The following is a 16,098-nucleotide window of genomic DNA, read 5'->3' as shown; positions in this document are numbered from 1 at the left end:
TTTTTAAATAGTAACTGGAGGTTACACAAAAGACGGATTGGAGGGGCACCACAGTCCAGTTGGTATTGATGGCAATTACACACTCTTGAGGGATTCTTTTTTTTTAATAGATCCTTATTGGAGTATAATTGCTTCACAACACCGTGTTAGTTTCTGTTGTACAACAGAGTGAATCAGCCATATGCATACATGTGTCCCCATATCCCCTCCCTCTTGAGCCTCCCTCCCACCCTCCCTAACCCAGCCCTCTAGGTGGTCACACAACACTGAGCTGACCTCCCTGTGCTATGCGGCTGCTTCCCACCAGCCAACTATTTTACATTCTGTAGTGTATATATGTTGATGCTACTCTCACTTCGCCCCAGCTTTGCCCTCCCACCCCATGTCATGAAGTCCATTCTCTATGTCTACCTCTTTATTCCTGCCCTGCAACTAGGTTCATCAGGACCTTTTTTTTTTTTTTTAGATTCCATATATATGTGTTAGCATACGGTATTTGTTTTTCTCTTTCTGACTTACTTCACTCTGTTTGACAGACTCTAGGCCCATCCACCTCACTACAAATAGCTGTTTCATTTCTTTTTATGGCTGAGTAATATTCCATTGTATATATGTGCCACGTCTTCTTTATCCATTCATCTGTCCATGGACATGTAGGTTGCTTCCACGTCCTGGAATTGATTTTGGGGAATTCGACTGGCCGGAGAAGATCTGGAGTTAGTTTTGCCTTGGCTGAAATTTCTTCCCGTTTTTCTCTAGAATTAATGATAACAGTAGTAATTGTGCAACGGCAACTGTTTACTGTGCATTTAGAATATGCATGGCCAGGTACTAAGAAGCCATATGAGAGAGGCTCCCCATCTCACAGATGGAGAAACTGAGGCTCTCAGAAGCTAGGTAATTAGCCGAAGTTTATTCAATACCAATTCGGGGATCTTGGATTTTTCAGATTCCCAAGCCCATATTTTTAACGCTATGCCTTCTTCATGTTTGTACCATGAATCAAGCCCCCTTGTTGATGACCTACTCTCGTTAGAATTTATGCAGTTGTGTTATTTGCCTGACATATTGCCCCTGGACCCGGGGGTTAGGATTCAAGGGATATCTCTTTTGCCAACACGTTAAGTGAAATCTGAAAAGTTTCCTGGGATAATGGCAGAATGTTACCTGTCTGAATACGATGAGCATAAACCAGAACATAAGGCACCTTTAAGGCTGAACTGGAGGCAAAACTTGTATTGGGGATTTTTCCCATCCTCCCTGATATATCCCATCACTTAACATCACATCTGGGTTTGGTGCCACAGGGGGCAGTAAACCAAGAGGGAATTATGGAATGTTCCAAAGAGAGAAGGGATCTTCCTGTAACAGGGCTTTCACCAAAACATACCCTTTGAGCCAGTCTGAATCCACATCCACATTCTGCTCCCTTGGGTGTCATGAGGTCAAACACCCTGAGAGTCGTTCTGGGGGCAAGGGCAGACTCTGGCTTCCTGACAGTAACTCAAGGCCCTGAATTACTAATTTAAAAAGGAGGAATTCTGGGAGCAGCAATCAGGATGTTCATTCCAGCTGTCCATTGGTACCAGCTTCACTTTACAACTGGGTAACATCCGTGCCCTGAAATGCTGCTTCCAGAGCTTATGGCGTCCAAAGCAATTTTGGCAACATCAAAGCGCTTCCGTTGACTTCTGTATTATGATCTCCAGAATTCAGTGGAAAAGTGAGAACCGATGTCTTGCCCTATTAATAACTGTTTCGGATAGAAGACCTTAAACCGACATCAGAGAGCAAATTCTACCACCATGATATTCTATTGCTTCCCAACAAAAACAATTTCGTTTTTCCCCCTCGTCTCTGCCTCCTCTGTTCCCTCCTTCCTTCCTGGTAACTTTTATTTTTCCTGGCTCGTGCGTCTCTCCTGGAGGACGTTTAGTACCAGTAGCACCTGAACTTTGCTGACGAGATGACTAACTCTTGCCTTTGCCCAAACGTTGTTTCGGAAGGTCAGCCCTCAGTGTGAAGTAAACTCAGTCCTCCTCAGAACCTTCTGTCCCACTCTAACCCCTCTTGGTACTTAAATTCTACATCTAGCAATGACTTTCCACCTTGAACAGTTAGTCTCTACTTGAATAGGCAGCTGGAGGTGATCAAAGCATGACTTAAATCATTGTTTACTGTTGTAAAGCTCCTTTCAACCAGCTTACCGTTAATCACACTATAAAATAATAGAAAGGTGGGGAGTGATTGCTGGTATCAATAGAACGATGTCAGCTGAGGACAGAAGCAACCAGACACAGCCCCTGGGAACTGTTGAACCGCCTTATTATTTCTGAAGGATTGTCCAGCCTGGCAGATCCGAGTTATGTGCTCTCAAGCCAAAGGTTATACTCAGAGGGACACCCCAGCCGCCAAGACGACAGGCAGCAGGTTTAGACCTCTGACATGGTTACATCTCCGGGCTCCGTACCTCAATATCACAGAGGCGGATTTGTTAACCAGAATGTCAATATATTACCATGCAATTAAATGCAAGATATATATATATTTTTTTATCTAGGAGCAAAAAAACCTCTGAAACTATAAAGTTAGTTGTATTGTGAATCTGACATTACAGAAAAACCGCGAGGACTGTGGTTCAGCTACGCCAGCTGGACTAGCCACCCTTCTCCACTGTCATACATCCTCACGTTCACAAATATGGACAGATGTTCCTGTGTGCCACTGTTCTATAAATACATAATACAATGTCAAGGAGTGATACGTGCTAAAAAAAAAAAAAGTAAGGAAAGAAGAGAGGGTGGGAGGGACGGAGATGCCGGAGGGAGGAGATATGGGGATATATGTATAACTGATTCACTTTGTTATAAAGCAGAAACTAACACACCATTGTAAAGCAATTCTACTCCAATAAAGATGTAAAAAAAAAAAAATTAAAAAAAGAAGAGAGGGTAGGGCTTCCCTGGTGGTGCAGTGGTTGGGAGTCCGCCTGCTGATGCAGGGGATGCAGGTTCGTGCCCTGGTCTGGGGGGATCCCACGTGCCGCGGAGCGGCTGGGCCCGTGAGCCATGGCCGCTGAGCCTGCGCGTCCGGAGCCTGTGCTCCGCGACGGGAGAGGCCACAGCAGTGAGAGGCCCGCGTACCGCAAAAAAAAAAAAAAAAAAAAAAAAAAAAAGAGGAGAGGGTGAAGGTACCTTGAGGAGGGGACATCGGAGCAGAAAACTGAGTGAAGATGGATAAACTACATGAACATCTGGGGGAAGGGCCAGCACAGCAGTGGGGAGAATACAAAGGCCCTGGGGAAATGTGCTTGCTGTGCTCATAAGGATGGGCTTTGTTTCTTAGCAAACATATTGTAACTGACTCGGTACACCCACATGAGTGTCTCACCCTCAAAGTAAGCAGAGCTAAGCTTATTACAACAAGGTATCCTTTTGGAATTACAACTTGCATCTTCAGATTGTCATTTACATCCCCTGCCTCTCAAACCTCCACAGAACTAACCAAAGCACATAAAAATTAGCCAAGAAAAGAGTGCTGGGAAATAGCAAAGTGAAAAGCTGGAAACTTTGTGGCCAGTGTGATGCAGATGGGGCGGGATGGACAGCTAAATGGATCAGGGCTGACTGGCCTGTGACTCAGCACCTGCAAAGGGAGACATGGCTGCACTTCCCCCGCTGAGTCTGGCAAAAATTCTCAGAGCTCAGAGCTGCCTTAGACAAGAATGTCCCAAAGGGATGCATAACAAGGGATAAAGACAAAAACCACCGTAAGTGCATGGGGGCTGGTCTGCTCCCTCAGCCTCACACAGCGGGGACTACCCACCAGGTCACGGGAGGATGTGCCTGACTGTCTCCTCATGTCGATGGGGGGGACCAGAAAGCAAGAGAATGTGGATCAGGGTAACCTGCGTGTGCCCCAGCTTCAAGAAGAGAGAGAGGTCACTGATAATGGCTTTGCTTTCTGGGTTAACTCCTGCCCGATTCCCACCAGTAGAAACACCCAGAAGATCTCACAAGCAGATGGGTGGTTGGGATGGGATGAACCAGGATTTGCAAACTCCCTTCTCTACTGCCCCCAAGCTCCCTTAGGAGAAGGAGGCTTGCCACAAGAGCATCCCCTGCCAGCACCCACCTCGCTGGAGGGAGCCCTAAGGGAAGTCCCCTGTCTTCCCCTTCTCCCCCCTGCCCACACTGAGCATCAGTCTGTCCCTTAACAGGGGGGTTTGTGCCTCACCTGGCAGGTGAAGATATTATGCTTGCCCATTCCATTTACATTTTCTATTTATATTATCTCAATGTTTTTTCTTTTCCCTTCCTATCAGATACTAGGTTCATTAAATTTTCTTTGTCCTTTTCTACACTCTTTGAAGCTTTACATTCTATTTCTAGTCTACTAGAGTTTTGCTTCCATTTTTAGCTAACTCAATTGAACCACATTTTCTAGCAACATCAATAATTAAATAGTGTTTTAACCTCCCTCTCCTCCAAGTCAAACAAGATGATATGTTGACAACTTCCTGTATGCCCTCTTCTTAACGACCCCTTGCCCTTAAGCTTTGTTGAAATAACGTTGAATTTTAGTTCCAAGATTGTAATTATTATCATGAGGGCTTTTTTTTTTTTTTTACTTCTAATAGACTCTATTTTTTTAGAGCACCTTTAGGTTCACTTTCCATACTTTTGAGCAGAACGTAGAGTTCCCATATATCCTTTGCTCCCACCTCCATGCCCACACAGCCTCTCCCACTATAAAACCCCGCACCAGAGCAGTACATTTGATACAATCAATGAACCTGACACAACATTATCATCCCAAATCATAGTTTACATTAAGGTTCACTCTTGGTGTTGGTGTTGTACATTCTGTGGGTTTTCACAAGCATATAATGACATGTATCACCATTGTAACGTCACACGGGGTAGTTTCACTGCCTTAAAAATCCTCTGGTCTCCCGCTATTCATCCCTCTCTTCCCCAATCCCTGCAGCCACTGATCCTTTCCTGTCTCCATAGTTTCGTCTTTTCCAGGATGTCACACAGTTAGAATTATACAGTATGGAGCTTTTTTCATATTGGCTTCCTTCACTTAGTAATATGCATCTAAGCTTCCTCCATGGCATTCTTTTTTTTTTAGTGCTAAATAATATTCCATTGTCTGGATGTACCACAGTTTATTCTCCATTCACCTACTGAAGGGCATCTTGGTTACCTCCAAGTTTTGGCAATTATAAATAAAGCTGCCATAAACATCCATGTGCAGGTTTTCCTGAGGATGTGTGGACATAAAATTTCAATTCATCTGGATAAATACCAAGGAGTGCAATTGCTAGATTGCATGGTAAGATCATGTTTAGCTTTGTAAGAAACTGCCCAGCTTCCAGAGCGGCCGCACCATTTTGCATTCCAACCAGCGACGGACGAGAGCTTCTTCTGCTCCACGTGATCATCAGCAAGTGGGATCCTCAGTATCTGGCATTTTTGCCACTCTAATGGTGTATAATGGTATCTAGCTGTTGTTTTAATTTGCAGTTCTCTAGGGACATACACTGTTTTTTAAATCCTTTAAAAATGTGTTTGTCTTAGTCTGTTGGGTCTGCTGGAACAAGATGCCACAGACTGGGTGGCAAGAGAGATAAACAACAGAAATTTATTTCTCACAGCTCTGGAAGCTGAAAGTCCAAGATCAGGGAGCCAGCATGAGCAGATGAAGGCCCTCTTCTGGGTCACGGTCTTCTTTTATCCTCACATGGCGGAAGAAGCTAGGGAGCTCTGTGGGGTCTCTTTTATAAGCACACTAATCCCATTCATGAGGGCTCCACCCTCATGACCTAATCACCCCCAAAGACCCCACCTCCTAATACCATCACCTTGGGGGTTAGGATTCCAACATATGAATTTGGGGGGAACACAAACATTCAGACCATAACAGTATTAAACCTCATGACTACATTAACAGCAATTATTTAAATGTAACTTTAAGTGCTAATGTTTCATCACTCACTATAGCGTTCCTTTCCCTTTTCTGAGTTCATTCACTTAATCCACAAATATTGACCTGCAGGGAGATCGAACAGCCACAAGCTCACGGCCTCTTGTCTTCCTGGAACGTACATCCCCCAGCGAGAGCTTTAAGTTATTTTGTATTTGCCTGGAGTATGCCCTTAAGTCTTTATTTTTTTAGTCATTCTTCTCCAAACACTCTTCCACTGAAAGGAAGCATTTTCCTTGACCTCCTCCAGGTCTTGGCTCCAATGTCACCTTCTCAGCGAGCACTTCCGAATCCATGCCATTTACAATGGCACCTTCCCGTGTTATTCTCCTGCACAACACTTCTTACCCTCAAAGCATCACATTTCATCGAAGGCAGCAAGAATTTTAAGACACACCATTAGGTAGTGTGTCACAAAATGAGAAGACTTGCCAGCCAAGTCAAGGCCTTAATTTTAGGCCACACTGCTCAGGTTTCTTTGTGTAATTCAGAAGTTTTAAGCGATGTCTTCAGCCTCTGGTCAAAATCCTTGGCATGTGATAGGCAATCCATTTGCAAGTACAGCTCGCTAATAAAACATGATATGGCTACATCTACTTCGAGGTATCTTCCTTTCTTAAGGTGTCAAAACACTGCTGGTTGTTTATAAGAAAATACGGAATTGCGGTCATTCTTCCAAGAATGAATATTTGCTTCTTGGCTCCCGTGACTTTTTGTGTACATAACTTTTTGTTTCAATGCCGAATCACCATAGAATCTTTCTAAAGACATTTTAAGTAGCAAATAAAATCCTATGCATAGAGTACCAACAACGTGCATGACCAGACTGAAGTAGCAACAATATTACGAACAGCTGTTATCAAACACAAGTCCATATGCCCCACGCACGGGGAGGCCAAACAATACCAAACTGTCAGAGTTTGGAGCAGAGAAAGGTTTAATGCAGGGCCATGCAAGGCGACAAGTGGCTCATGCGTTAAAAACCCCCAACTCCCCGAAAGCTTTCAGCAAAGCCCTTTTATAGGAAAGGTGAGGGAAGGGTGTGGTAAGTTGTTGCTAACTTCTTGGTTTCAGAGCCTTTGTTCTTGAGGTCGGGTCACGGTCAGGTCACGATGTTCCTGTAAACCTCCACCAAAACAAATGTTATTCTCCCGTTCTGACAAGAAAGGGCAAGGTCCCACGGCTCAACTTTCCCCCTCCGAGGTCCAGGTCCTGGCTAAGAGGAGAGGGTCTCAGGTCGGGCCGGGGACCCTGCCTCAGAGCGCTCGTCCAGCACCCAGTCTGGGTCTTCCCTCCAGTGCCCAGGCCGGCTGAAGAGGCAGCTCTCAGCTGGTGGCACCCTCAGGGCCAGGTCCCCAGACCCCGCGCAGCCATCATCGCTGAGGGAGCCAGGCACCCAGGGCCCGGCTGACCCTCAAGCTTTTCATTTAAACTGGAGAGAATCGTTTGTATAGGATCCATAGAAATACGTGTTGTAGCAAATACCAATCAGGTTAATCCCCAGCTCACGACAATTGTCCTTCTTTGAGAAGAGCCCCAAACACAGAGGTGAACCTGAGGTCATGACGTGTAATGTCCTTGCAACTTAACACTGACGCCTGGCCACCCGCTAGGACCAATTTCTGAAACGTGAATGGAGAGACTGAAGCTGGTTGAAGCTGTTACCTTACTGGCAGCGTCCATATACTCCAGCTGCTGAGGCCTCCGTGGACCGCGACCCGTGGAGACCGCCGCCGCCGCCGCCATCAGGTCGCAGAGGTGGGGCTGGGGGAGAGGCTCCCTGCTGCTTCAAGGCCTGGGGGTGGCCGCGGCGAGGGCTCTGGAGCTCTGCGGGACAGTCCCCAGCCTGCCCCCGGCTGCCCCAGCTCACCCGCTAGCCCGAGGCGGGAAGGCCTGGAGGGCCCCGGGGAAAAGGCTGCGGACCGGCCTCTCCCCGTGCTCTCCGCCGCAAGCACCACGGCTGCCAGGCGGGCCTTTGGCGGGACGGGACATCCGACCGCCGCACTCTGGGGTCTCGCGAGAGCAACTGCGCCCCGGCCCCACCCCTATTACACAGCTGTGGTCAGGTTTGCCCATTGACGGGGCGAGGAGGAATGCTTAGAGGCAGCTTCCTGGCCAACAGCAACTGTAAGATGCCCGTGATTGTAGAAGGAAGGCCTCCTAACTTCAGAGCAGCTCATGTGCAGCTCTGTACTTCCCCAAATCAACAAAATACGGTAATTTAGTTGCATTGTCTGTTTACATGCACCCTCTGCGAGTCTGCAAGCTGTGTGAAAATGGGGAAATTGTCTGTCTACTGATACACCGTGGATGCCTAGAAGAGAACCTGGCCAACAGGACGCATTCAAATATTTGCTGAGGAAATGCGTACATGAAGCAGGATTTGAGGCTATGTCTGCTTACCTAGAAAACCATGAATTCCTCCAGCCGACACTCCGGAGCCCTTCACTCGAGCTTGGAACGCACTTTCATGGTCGTGTTCACTCTGTGTGTTCCTGCCCCTCTGGGGGCTAGAAGCCTCTTTTCTGGTAAAAAGGGGAACAGTTGACTGGCACATGTCATCCAGAAGATGAGTGTTGATGTTCTAGACTGTGGTGGGGTTTTTATCAAATGCTTGTAGAATCAAGTGTTAAAAATCAAAAGAGCATGAGAAGGAAAGAAAGAAAGAAAGAAAGAAAGGAGAGAGAGAAAGAAAGAAAGGAAGGAAAGAAAGAGAAAGAAAGGAAGGAAGGAAAGAAAGGGAAGGAAGGACCAAAGAAAGGGAAAGAAAGGAAGGAAGGAAAGAAAGAAAGAAAAGGAAGGAAGGAAGAAAGAAGGGAAGGAAGGAAGAAAGAAGGGAGGGAAGAAAGAAAGAAGGGAAGGAAGGGAGGGAGGGAGGAAGCAGAGACCATCTCCTATACACTCTAGGAAGTTTACTCACTGATGCTCTTGGCTCCTGGTCTGATGGGAGGGGGAGCACAGGTATCGATTCCTGGGCACTTTGATGTTTGAGGGGCCAGGGAGCTTCTCGGGCAACCCAAGAAGAGCGACAACCCTGAGCAGGCCCTTGTTCTGTGCTTCTAAGGAGGGCATCTGTGCTTGACCTCCAGACCTGTGTGCCTGTGTGCCAGTGCAGACAGACCAGTTTCAGAATCCCTCAGCTTCATATACAGCCTAACAAAAAGAAAAACTATTTCTCAGTAACTACACATTGGCTTAAATTCCTACTCCTATGGTTCTGTATCACAGAAACTTATGGCTGGGAAACATGATGAGTGACCTCTGTGGACAGATGCTTCTCTTCTTTCATTCTCAGGACATAGGAATTGGCTTTGACAACCATCAAGGAAGGGATCCAAGGCTTTGGAGCCCAATACTACAGGATATCTCTTTAAATTACCTTGATAGGCCGTCTAAGCTCCTCCGTTATGTTTACATTTCGTTTGATAATCTCATTTTACGGGAAAAGATATGTGATGTGCTATTCTACACGAGTTAGCACAACTTAACTTTTCATTTCAGATATGAAATGAAATGCAAACAGAGTCTTGAGTCTTTAAGATCTTAATACCAGAAACTCAGCCTCAGGTTACTGATGACTTTAGTGATTGGTGCAGTAGAAAACTGTGACTGCTTTTCCATTCAAAATTCAGAGAATAACAAGCTGGGGGGAAAGTCTCTTGATACAGGGATCCTGAAAGTGTGGTCAGGGAAGAGTACTAATCAAAGCCTGGATGCTGGACCCAACGTTCACCTCATTCATGCATTCATTCACTGTGATTCAGTGAGTGCCCACCAGCAGCTCCAGGCACCACACCAGGCACTGGGGCTACAGAGTAACATGGGGCATGGCCAGTGTCTGGAGGGAAAGAGCTGATAAAGTCTGTCGTTAGAATAAATTTAAATTTTACTTACTCAGTATTTATTCCTTCCCTTACATGGTGCTCTTCTCAAAGAAACACATCCATCCTGTTCAAATAATGGTAAAACCCTTTATATCAATAGAAGAGACTGCTTGAATTAAGACACTGCTGCGTGGATTTTACCTCCCCAAACTGTACACTGAAGGCCCTCCTTCCAAATTTCTAGTAGGAGCATCCCAAAGTGCCTCTTCCTCCAAGAACAGGGGAGAGTCCAGCTTTTTCAAGGGCCTCGCGCTCCAGTGCCCCCATAGCCCTCATCGGCAGACAAATCTCTGCATCATTTAAAGCAGACATGAAAATAGAGCTTAGGGCCAAAAGAAATTACAAAGCAAAAGTGAAGGATAATTTATTATGCATGAGCTCTCCTCCCCTTAAAACCTCCCTTTGTTCCGTTTCTATAGGGATCTGGTTTTTTAAGAGAATTCCAAATGAAATTTCCTACAAACAGTTGCTTGTACTCACTCAGCTTCCCGATAAGGGGCCAGGAAAAGGAGATGAAGATGAGGCCTCAGGGTCTGGGGTTTGCACTGACAAACGTGGTAAGGCCAATACACATTCGACAGATTTATTGCAATGGTGGCCAGTGCTATTGATTTAAACAACTAACAGGTAAAGCAAATCTAATCTAAATTCCTTTGCTGCAATGTGAATGCACCCTAATTATCTCACCTTTGTCCCTCGGAACAGTCAAGTTGTATTCACTCCAATGCATATTGGCAGTTGCTAGAACCCCCGGGAAGGGCTGGTTGATAGGCAAGATATTATTGCAGGGCAGCGAGAGGCTGCTCGGAGATGAAATGAGAGATCCTTTCTTTCAAGACCTTCATATTGTGAAAGCCCCTGGTTTCCTGCTTCTTCCCAGACACGCTGGTGTCCACTTCCTTGATGACCAGGGCTTTTTTACAACACCAATCATTAGGTTTCATTAAAATGTTGCCATTGAAAAAATGGATTGTGAGATATTTCATACTATATAAGAGTATATAAAACATGTCTGTGTTGTAAATATTTATAAAGCAAATACTCATGCAACCGTGATCCAGGTTAATTCGAAAAGATACATGCACCCCAATGTACATAGCAGCACTATTTACAATAGCCAAGACATGGAAGCAACCTAAATGTCCATTACAAGATGAATGGGTAAAGAAGACATGGTATATATACACACAGTGGAATATTATTGAGCTATAAAAAAGAATGAAATCATGCCATTTGCAGCAACACAGATGGACCTAGAGATGATCATACTAAGCGAAGTAAACCAAAGATAAGTATCATATGATATCACTTATACGTGGAATCTAAAACAATGATACAAATGAACTTATTTACAAAACAGAAATAGACCCACAGACAGAAAACAAACTTATGGTTACCAAAGGGTAAAGTGGGAGGGGGGAAGGATAAATGAGGAGTATGGGATTAACATATACACACTAGCGTATATAAAATGGATAACCAACAAGGACCTACCGCATAGCACAGGTGACTGTACTCAGTACTTTGTAATAACCTGTAAGGGAAAAGAATCTGGAAAAGAATATATATATTCTGACACCTTGACTTTGGCCTTGTGAGAGTTAAGCAGAGAACCCAGTCAAGCCCATCTGACTTCTGGCCTAATACAACTGTGTACTAATAAGTGTGTGATATTTTAAGCTGCTATATTTGTAGTGATTTTTGTTACACAGCGTTAGAAAACTAATGCAATGTCCATACAGGTGTTTTCCAAAGTGCGGCAGCAATATTTATTCCCACCCCCAGTAGTTCTAATTGTTCCACATTCTTTCCAACACATGAAATTGTCAGTTGTTTAAAAATTTTAAATCTGGTGTGAATGTACTGGTATTACACTATGGCTTTAATTTGCATTTCTATAATTATTAATGAGGCTGACCATCCTTCACACTTTTTTTGGCCATTGAGTTTTCCTTCTTTTGTGCAATATTTGTCGACATCTTATAACCCAATTTTCTATTAGGTTCTTTGTCTTATTAACTGATAAGTTTTCTCTATATATTCTGGATGTGAGTCCTTTGTCAATTATTACTTTGCTAATATCTTTCTTACAATTTTTATCTTAAGAAATGTTTCTTTATTCGAAAGTCCTCAAAATATTCTTTTATAAATGCTTTATACCTTTGCTTTCATATTTAGGTTCTTTAATCCACCTGGAATTAATTTTTTTGTATGGTGTGATATAGAATCCATTTTTTCCCCATCTGGATAAATCATCATTTCAGTAACATTTATTAAAATGTCAGTTCTTCCCTCACAGATTTGCAATGTCACCTGTGTTGTATACACAATGATAATATCTGTGTAGATCTGGGTTTTGGACCACGTTCTGTTCCATTGTTTAATTTTTTCTTTCTACATCTATACCACACAATCTTAACTATTAGAGTATTATACTATGCCTTGATATCTGGTAGGGCTAAGCTTCCTAGACTGATCCCCTTTCCTTGGCTATGATTTTTCTCCCTTTATATGATAATTTAGAAAATTACTTTAATTAATGTTTGTAGTCAAACTAGCCTTGCATTCCTGGAATAAACAAAATTGGTTATGACATATTATCCTTTTAATATGTTGCTGGATTTAGTTTGCCAATATATTGTATAGAATTTTTGCATCGATGATCATAAGTGTTATTGGCCAGTAATTTTCCTGTCTCCTACTTGTCCTTTTTTTTTAATCAAGATTTTGGAAACCTCATAAATTGAGTTGGAGAGTGTTCGCTTTTTTGCTGTGCTCAGGAATAGTTTGTGTAAAATTGATTTAGTTAAAAATTTAACTATCTGATAGAACTTGCCTTTGAGGCTATCTATGCCTGGACTTTTAAGATTTTTTTTGATCACTATTTAATTTCTTTAAAGCATATTATATTATTTAAGAAAATTTTGGTTTTTTTAATGTTATATTTTTCTCCCTGATCCCAAATTATTTCATATAAAGCAATTTTCAGTAGCAGCCACAAAAGGTGTTAAGCTTGCTAGTTTTTGAGTCTGGAACTATTATTCAGGAAGATCAGACAGATCTGCCCAGAAATGAGAGAACGTGACAACCAGAGAAAGGGGAAGACAATCTTACTTACAGAACAGGGACGTAGTTTCTAATGTCACAGACTATGTAAATCTCAGCTTGTCACTCCAAAGAAAAAGATATTCCAGGTTTCATGTACTTAACTCATCTTCTAAAAAGAGAAAACTGGCTGCCACGGGGAGCCGTCCTTTTAAACTTACCTCTGACAACACACTGTGCTCCTTTCTTCTTCCCTCCATTTATTAGATTTTTAATTGCAAGGGCAATTTCCATACATATTTCTCTGCAATGTCCACAATTTCCTGATAATTTAGGCCAGCTCCAATTTATAGGCAAGGAAACTGCTTTTCCAAAATCCATTAAATGACTCCACGAAATGCGGCTTCAGAGCCAAGATCTGAATCTAAGAACCCTAGGATTGGAAGAGACCTCAGAACTTATTTGGGGAGCTCCCTTTTTCCACTGAGAAGTTTAATAAGGTACAGCCAGTGAGGGGCAGAGGCCCAGACAGAACCAAGTGCCTGATCCTAGGCCAGGGTCCCATCCATTACCTGGTGAGATTTTCCCCTAATTGGAGCCACTGCACTGAAGCTACTTAAAGTTCTGTCAGGAGGGTCAAGCTTGCCTTTGTGCAAGGTCTGCGCAGGGATAGTTTCAAGTCTCTTTCTCAGTAACGCAAACACCTTCCGGTGTAGTGACCCCTGGTTCAAATGGCAGAAGCAATCCTGAATTGTAATAGAAAGTGGCCTAAACTCAAAACCAAGACATGCTCAGGGACAAATGAGCGTTTCATATTCTATATCGGTTTACATTTTATAAAGAAATGTTAAAAGCATCTGCTGACTTCGTTTCTCTGGTGTTTTACAGTGTACAGGGCACTTTCTCCCATGCTGTTCATTTACTGCAATTCAGCAAAACTGTGTTTAGTTCAGGCCACCGCAGACGTTGATGAGATCCTTGTAATGTGTCGAGGCAAACGAGTACAAGCTCCATCGTGCGTGACAGAGCCTGACCCAGGTAGGGACGCTTCTAGGGCTGGGGGGAGCCAAGCAGGGCCATGGATGTGAGGGGCAGCCTGGTGGTCAGGATTTTTGAGCTGAACCACGAGTAATTGGTGAGATTTCACCAGATGGCCAGTACACCCGATGTGGGGAGAGCAGAGTTGCAGAAGCAGGAAGCTAGGTGGCAGCGTGACACAGAGGCTAAGGGCACGGGCTTTGCCATCAAGGGAACCTGGGTCTGAGCTCCAGGGACCTCTGTTTACTAGCTGTGTGGCCTCAGGTGAGGTCCTTGGCCTCTCTCTGCCTCAGTTTCCCCACAGATAAGCAGAGGGTGATGATAGGACGTAGCTCTTGGGTTGTGGTGAAGATTAACAGATAAAGCACTTAGCGGAACACCTGACAACTGGCAAAATTCACCTGCTATGAGTTCAAAACACTGGAAGTAGCCCGATGGAGCGGCCAGGATGGAGAGACTTCCAGGAGAGAGAAACGGGACTCTATTATATTGACAAGGGAGACAGTTTCTGAGCAAGGCGGTGATGTTCAGAGTTGTGTGTCAGGAAAGAATTTTAGTATTATTAAAGGAAAAAGATTGGAAGCAAAGAATGGAGGAAGAGAGTCTGCGTGAGAAATGGTTCCATGGTTTGTTCATTTTGTGTGTGAATCTATTTCCTCCCTGGAACACCGGCTCCCGGAGGGCAGCCCTGCACCCTCCTTACTCAAGGGGGGTCCCGGGCTGGTACTCAGCGGACTCCACCCTGGATTGGCCGGATGAATGAATGAACGGGTGAAATTGGGCTTCTCACACTCAGTTGTGGACAGGAAAAGTCCAGTTAACCCATTTTATGGATAAGAAACACAGCACATCCAGAGGCTCAGGGACTCGTCCACTGCCCCACAGGGAGAGGCAGCTCTGGAACCAGAAGAGAGGACTGTTTACTCTGTGTGCAGGAGGCCAGCATAACAAATGGACGTGTTTGATTTACATTAGTTCACCTAAGATCAAGAACAGAAGATGAATATTCTGAAAAAGAATTCTAAGGCCTACAGAGGAAATAATAATAAAAATAACAGTAGATTCATTAATTCCAATTCTAATTAAAAATTTAAAGTTCTCCTCCTGATGCACACTAGATGCCAGCATCTTGCACCACTTTGAGGGCAGCAACAGTGGCAACCGGCCCCTCCGTGAAGGGTATCTATAGGGACTGAGCCCTAAGCCTTTGAGGGCAGTAACGATGGCAACCGGCCCCTCCGTGAAGGGTATCTATAGGGACTGAGCCCTAAGCCTTTGAGGGCAGCAACGATGGCAACCGGCCCCTCCGTGAGGGGTATCTATAGAGACTGCGCCCTAAGCTAGGGCCTGATTTTTATTATTTTATTTAAGCCTCATGACCACTTAATTCTGCAGATTAAAGCAGCCTAGCAGAAAGGATCAAATCCAGAAACCTGAGGTCACCAACCTTCCTCTTGCAAAGACGTTTCTCGTGGCTGCCTTGCCTTGTCACTGAAGATGCCCCGCAGGGAAGCCTTGCTTCCTAGAAGCCTCTGAATCAGGGTCCTTCCGTGGTGAGAAGGGGTAGCAGGGACAGAGGAGTCCCTGGGCCTTAGAATGGGCCGGCGACCCCTCCCACGCGCCTCCCTTCCTGGCCCCCTGATGTCTGCTGAGCTGGGCCAGCCCTGGGCACACTGGAGACAGCCCACGCCTGCCAGTGCCCACACTGCCTCTTTCCAGGCCCCATCTTTCAATGGCAAATATTTATTGAGCACCTATTATGCACCAGCAATATGCCCCAAACACAAACCCCCAAGCCCCGTACGCCTTTGCCCCAGCACCATCCATCACAACCGCCCTCCTTCTCCCAGATCCTCGGGGTTCCTGCTCGGCTTCCGCAAGCCCCCCTGCTCAGGCCCGGCCTGTCTCCTTTCTTCCCCAGCCCAAAGGGACCGTCCTGGCTGTTCCCAGTGCTTGAGGTGCATCGAGGTGTCTGTGCCAGGCAGCAGCGGGTAACTGTTCTCTCTCCCCAGGTGACGGCACGTTGGAACTTTCATGGAGGTAAACTGTGGTCAGGATTTTAAAGATTAATGCTATAGGCTTTTGGAAGAGGAATTCGGGAGCAGGTAGGTGTTGTGGCTTTAAGTCACACCACGAGGCA

At 44.9% G+C, this 16,098-nt stretch overlaps 1 long non-coding RNA gene across 1 annotated transcript in view; it reads right to left on the bottom strand.

The window, feature by feature from the left end:
• LOC112395115 (uncharacterized) overlaps window positions 1-11,044 on the bottom strand; it is a 64,765-nt gene extending 53,721 nt beyond the window's left edge. The window contains exons 1-2 of the long non-coding RNA XR_003002304.1: window positions 8,912-11,044; window positions 8,395-8,516 (exon numbers count right to left, since the gene is read on the bottom strand). This is a non-coding gene — a long non-coding RNA (uncharacterized LOC112395115). The remainder of the gene's footprint in view (window positions 1-8,394; window positions 8,517-8,911) is intronic.
• Between the last annotated feature and the right edge of the window lie 5,054 nt (window positions 11,045-16,098).

This window comes from Neophocaena asiaeorientalis, unplaced genomic scaffold (genome assembly GCF_003031525.2).
Source record: "Neophocaena asiaeorientalis asiaeorientalis breed wild unplaced genomic scaffold, Neophocaena_asiaeorientalis_V1.1 scaffold889, whole genome shotgun sequence".
NCBI lineage: Eukaryota > Metazoa > Chordata > Mammalia > Artiodactyla > Phocoenidae > Neophocaena > Neophocaena asiaeorientalis.
The sequence above is the reverse complement of the archived record's forward strand: the minus strand, read 5'-3'. Positions and strand labels throughout refer to the sequence as shown.